Source organism: Carcharodon carcharias, chromosome 20, assembly GCF_017639515.1.
Source record: "Carcharodon carcharias isolate sCarCar2 chromosome 20, sCarCar2.pri, whole genome shotgun sequence".
In the NCBI taxonomy this organism is placed as follows: Eukaryota; Metazoa; Chordata; class Chondrichthyes; order Lamniformes; family Lamnidae; genus Carcharodon; species Carcharodon carcharias.
This window is the reverse complement of record NC_054486.1, coordinates 57,826,821-57,832,755: the sequence shown is the minus strand read 5'-3', so window position 1 is coordinate 57,832,755 and position 5,935 is coordinate 57,826,821. Positions and strand designations below refer to the sequence as shown.

Here is a 5,935-nt window from a genome sequence, read left to right as displayed (position 1 = left end):
GCCACATGTGAAATTGTCCCTTGCAGTAGTGCGGGATGTTCGTTGCTGACACCCTTTTTGCAGGGCTGGCATCTGATTTGGAGCTTATGAAACCACATATAATCATGGTGGTGAACTGGTGCCATCATTTGCATCAGTGATTAATTAATTAACTTTTGATGATTTATGTTGAGGGCTTTCATATTTCTTTTCACAGCATCCTTGAATCTGAGCTTTGGGTGCCCTGCAAGTCTCTTTGCACAGGCTATCTCCCTGTTTAGCATATCTTTGAGGATGTGGCCATATTCCATCCTGCCCACTTGCCCAAGCCAGCAAAGCCTCCTTTGCTTGATTAGCGCTAGCATACTTGGGATGTTTTCCCTTGATCGCTTCTCAGACTTTTGGCTAAGATCAAGTGTAGTATCTGTTCTTATCAGTTTCTTCTGCATGTGCAGGCTCCAGTGCCTAATATCGGGAACCTGAAGAGGTGATGGCTGCAACCAGTTGAGCCCCAGATTAGGGGGTACGTAACACCATTAGGGTGGCTGTGAAGGACAGCGAGGGAGGAACACCCATGGATTGTGCCGCTTCATTAAGCAAATTCTTTTGGAGTTGTGTGGATTTGAAGCCATAGGGATCTACTGCCTGCAGGACTTCCCCAATGCTGGATACTTCAATGTGACCCTCAAGAATGTTGCTGCCTGCGTCAAGTTCCTGATGGTGTTCAAGAAGAGAGACCAGATGAGGATCCTGACAGTGGAGCCACTCTTTGCTCTGCCGTTGCAACAGGACCATGTGGTGACTGTGCATCTCTACAACCCCCATGTCCCTCTCACCGATGTGCTCACCTTCCTCGCCAGGCACGTCGACAAGGTTGGGAGCTGCACCAAGGTTAAAGACGCCTTCGGGATTTGGACCAGCAAACGCTGGGTCAAGGTCACGCTCAAGACAGATGGAAGGGAGCAATCCACCACCCTCCTTCCAGCTTCACTATCGGGGGAAGCCAATGCTACCTTGTCTACGCTGGGCAGCCCAAACTTTGTCGCTCATGTGGCAAGTCTGATCATGTGGCGGCCAACTGCAACGCTGTCCTCTGCAAGAATTGCAAGCAGGAAAGACACCAAAGGACTGCAAACAGACTAAGTGCTGCAACCTGTGTGTGAGGCAGGCCATCTTTACAAGACCTGCACCAAACGCTGTCTCACTTATGCACAGGTGGCCAAAACCAACTAGGGGGTAGCAGATGAAATGGTCAGTGTCACTACCGCCAAGGACACTTGCAACCCTCCACCCACCAAGGCCTTCAGCGAGCACAATGGGACAAAGGACGATACGGAGAGAGACAAGATGAAGGAAAGGATTGAAACAGCAGACTGCCAAACAATTGCACTGCCCCCTGAGCCTCCCACTCCTTAGCAGAGCAAATCAATGGAAGAGGAACCCTTAAACTAACAGGGGGAGTGGCAGCTGGTGAAGATGGCCAAAAAGAAGAAGGGGATAAAAAGGGATCAAGCCACTTCCCAGACGACTGGCAAGAGGCATCTCCCATCCAACATGGATGACAAGGGCAGCTGCTCTTCAGATGAAGAAGGGCAAGGGCGGCACCAACAGAAGAAGCGGCAAAGCTTTAGGGAGTTGGAGGACGAGACACCCGAGCTCCAGAGCATTGAAGACAATGAAGTGACCAGCGCACTCCAACTTTGCCCTCAACTTGAAGAGGCCAGTGCACCCCAGCCCCAGAAATCTGGGAGCAGTGAAGCGCTCAGTGCACCCCAGTTCTGGAAAGCCGGGAGTAGCAACGCCCCAGAGGGGGAGTGGAGCGGAGAGACTGCTCCAACAGAGAACAATTCAAACCTTATTCCTTGCATGAACCCCACAATGCCACCTGAGCGGAACATCTCCAATGGGGTGGTTCAGGACAGTTTCCTCAGCCCATCCAAAGTGAGGCATTTTGTGAACACTATGGGTATGCAGGAGCAAACCAAAGGTCTGGAACTCTCAAAGACAACAGGTTTGGTAAGCGACAAAATGCTTTAAAAATGGGGATAAAGATTGTATCCATTAATGTATTGCAACCTTGGATTACCTTGCCAAAGTCAAAGCTGACCTGTTTCTGCAGGAATGTGTGATACCGCACCTCAGCTCCTACAGGCAGTGGTCACAATGGTGGTCCCGTGGGCCATTGATGTGGTTGGGACAAAACGACTCACGTTCCTCCGGCCTGGGGATTCTGCTACGGAGGGTCAACTTCACCAGCTCCAAGGTTAAGGAGGTGGTTGGCGGGCGCCTCCTCGTAGCAGACGTAATGTACAAGAATGCTCCACTCCGGTTAATTAACATGTACACCCCAGCACAAAAGAGCGAGCGACTGGCGGTCTTTCAGCAGCTCCCATAACTGCTGCCGACCTCCAGGCCGGTCATTCTGGGCGGTGACTTCAACTGCATCATCGATCCGGCAGGGCCGATAGCAGATTGGACGCTACGTCCAGATCCCTGATGGAAACAGTAAAGATGCCAAGCTGCACGATGTCTTCAGTAACCCTGCAGACTGAGCACAGCGTAGATACACCTGGTCATGGCCAGGCGGGTTCATCCGTTCCAGGATAGACTTCCTGTTTGTGTCTCATGGTTCAGTCAGATCCATCGACGTCAAGCCGGTATTCTAACCACTGCCTCCTACTGGCTGACTGTCATTTACAGGAAGACCAGAGGGTTAGCAGAGGGACATGGAAGCTGAACGTGCAACTGCTGACCCCAGAGAACATTGAGGAGCTCCAGAGGGATTACAAAGGTTGGAGAACCGTGAAATCCCTCTGAGTCCCTGACACACTGGTGGGAAGCAATCAAGGAGAACATCAAGAGGTTTTTCATCCTCAAAGGCATCCAGAAAGCTAGAAAGGAAGAGAGGGAAATGTCTCGTCTCCAGAAAACATGCAGAACCTGCTCCGGCTGCAGCCGATGGGGGTCGATGTCAAGGAGGAACTCCAAGAGGTGAGGAGCCAGCAAGCCTCGCTCTTTGCCTTGGAGGCCTCCGACATCATCTTCCGGTCCAGAGACCGCTCAGTGGAGCAGGATGAGATGTGCTCATGTTTCTTCTTCCAAAAGGTACACACACAGCTTTGCGATCAGCAGCCTGAAGGAAAAAGGAAGTAGAGGGCTCAGTAAAGTCATCGCAGTCTGACATTTTGAGGATCAGCAAATCTTTTCATGCCGGATTGTATGACGTGAATCCCATGGACAGCGCAGCCTCCCAGTCCCTCCTGTCATCTATCACGGAGGTCTTAGACGACAGTACATGAGAGAGTCTGGACAAACCACTAATTCCTGATGATCTGATTAAGGCCCTTGAGTCCTTCAAGAAGGGTGAAACTTCTGGAAGTGACGCTTTATTGGCTGAGTTGTATTCAGCTCTGTGGGCCTGGCTCATCCCAGACCAACTAGAAGTGTGCGACAGTATGCTCCTGGCCGGCAGCATGTCAGAATCCATGAGGAAAGGCATCATCACCCTCATCTACAAGCACAAGGGGGAAAGGGAGGAAATTAGAAATTGGCAACCCATTTCACTGTTGAATGTGGACTATAAGATTTTGTCCAAGGTCATCGCCAATCGGCAAGTCCGCTCTGAAGTTGGTGATCCACCCTGACCAGACCTGCACTGTGCCCGGCAGGAAGATCTCTGACAGCCTTGTGCTACTCAGGGATACGATTGCCTATGTACAGGACAGGGGTGTGGACACCTGCCTCATCAGCCTGGATCAGGAGAAGGCCTTTGACAGAATATCGCACAAGTACATGGTGGATGTGCTCTCCAAAATGAGGTTTGGAGAGGGAATTCGCAATTGGATCCAACTGCTCTACGCTAACATCAGTAATGCAGTTTCAATCAATGGGCGGGAATCACAAAACTTACCAATTAAATCTGGAGTCAGGCAGAGCTGCCCTCTTTCCCCTGTCCTGTTTGTGTGTTGCGTAGAACCCTTTGCTGAGTTTATCAGGAAGGATCTGGGCATAAGAGGAGTGACGATCCCAGGCAGTGGAGGCACTCAGGTCAAAGCCTCCCTGTACATGGACGATGTCGCCGTCTTCTGCTCGGATCCGCTGTCGGTGCGCAGACTGATCCACATCTGTGACTAGTTCAAACTGGCCTCGGGAGCCAAGGTAAATTGTGGCAAGAGCAAGGCCATGTTCTTTGGGAACTGGGCTGACCGATCCTTTGTCCCCTTTGCCGTCAGGTCAGGCAGCCTGAAGGTGCTGGGGATATGGTTCAGAGGGACCGGGGCATGCGTTAGAAACTGGAAGGGGAGAGTGGCTATGGTGGAAAGGAAACTGGGCATGTGAGAGCAATGCTCCCTCTCCATTGCGGGTGAGAACCTGGTCATCAGGTGTGAGGCACTCTCGCTGTTGCTGTACATGGCACAGGCCTGGCCCATTCCTCACTCCTGCATGATGGTGATCACCTGAGCCATCTTTCGCTTTATCGGAGGTCGAAAATGGATCGTGTTCATAGGGTACAAGCCTCTAGATAAAGGGGGGGAAAACATGCCCAACATTGCCCTCATACTGATGGCCACCTTTGTGTGTGGCTGCATCAAGCTGTGTGTAGACCCTCGTAACACAAAAACCAAGTGTTACTACGTGCTGAGGTTCTACCTGTCCCCGGTGTTGAGAAGGATGGGTCTGGCCACGCTGCTGTGGAACACTCCAAGTAGTTGGACTGAGCCATACCACATCCCTCATGGAAAAATTTATGCAGAGAAACGCCTTTGACTACAAGTCCATCAGGCATTGGTCAGCACTTAATGTCCTAGAGGCCCTGCAGGAAAAGGAGATGGTGGATCCTGTGGGATGGTTCCCCGAGCAGACTGTCAAAGTCATTTGGCAGAATGCCTCATCAACAGAACTTTCCAACAAGCACCAAGATGTAACTTGGCTGGTGGTGAGAAAGGCCCTCCCCGTTAGATCCTTCCTATACGCCAGGAGTCTCATCCCCTCTGCACGTTGCCCTCAAGTTGGCTGTGGTGGGGAAGAGACCGTCGTTCACCTTGTGAAATGTGTCGTTGCAAAGAAGGCCTGGAGAGAGATGCAGTGGTTTTTGTTAAGGTTCATCCCGAGCAGCGCTGTGACACAGGACTCTTGTGCTTTACAGGTTTTCCCAGGGGGACACAACAAAACAAACATCAACTGCAGCTGGAGGATCATCAACTCAGTGAAAGACGCTTTTTAGTCTGCCCGAAATTTGTTGGTCTTCTAGTGCAAAGAGTTGTCCCCGACCAAGTATTGCAGACTGGCACATTCCAAGGTGCAGGACTACGTGCTGAGGGATGCACTAAAGCTTGGGGCAGCCGCTGCAAAGGCGCAACGGGGAAAGGTCGCTGTCTAAGACCTTTCTGCCATAGTACACTGAGGAACTGGGAATTGTATAGACCCCTCGGGCTGTATGATTCAAAGATTGTATGTAGTGAATACTAAATGTATCAAAATTGTTTTGAAGCACCTTAGAGTGCAACACGATGTTTATGTCGATAACTCCAATGCCATTGCACTGTCTGACTGTCTGTAATGACCATATTGAAATGGCTGTAATATTCATTGATTGTATTGAAGCACCTCGTGATTCTTGTGTAAAAGTTGAATATGATTGCACTTTTTGTGAAGGCCGTTTAGAAATGTTTTGTAATGTTCTTTTAGATATTTTATGAATAAAATATATTTTTCCAAGAAAAATGTTTTCCTTTTTTTCATTGGTAACTTTGTATTTCCATGTGATGTGGAGGATGCATCGTAGATACCAGAAATGCACATTATTGAGCCTTTTCACTGATGCCCTTTGTAACCAATTAGCATTTATGCTGCTATCATTAGCAAAAGCGTGAACTATTTAATAAAACAATCGCTGGATTTCTTGTTACTTTTGCCCATTTCCACAATAATATAGTTGCTTCCGTCCCTCAGCTCA

The 5,935-nt window shown here is 49.8% G+C and overlaps 1 pseudogene; it reads left to right on the top strand.

The window, feature by feature from the left end:
* Positions 1–364: 364 nt before the first annotated feature.
* LOC121292863 lies at positions 365–485 on the top strand (annotated as a pseudogene).
* The last annotated feature ends 5,450 nt before the right edge of the window (positions 486–5,935 follow it).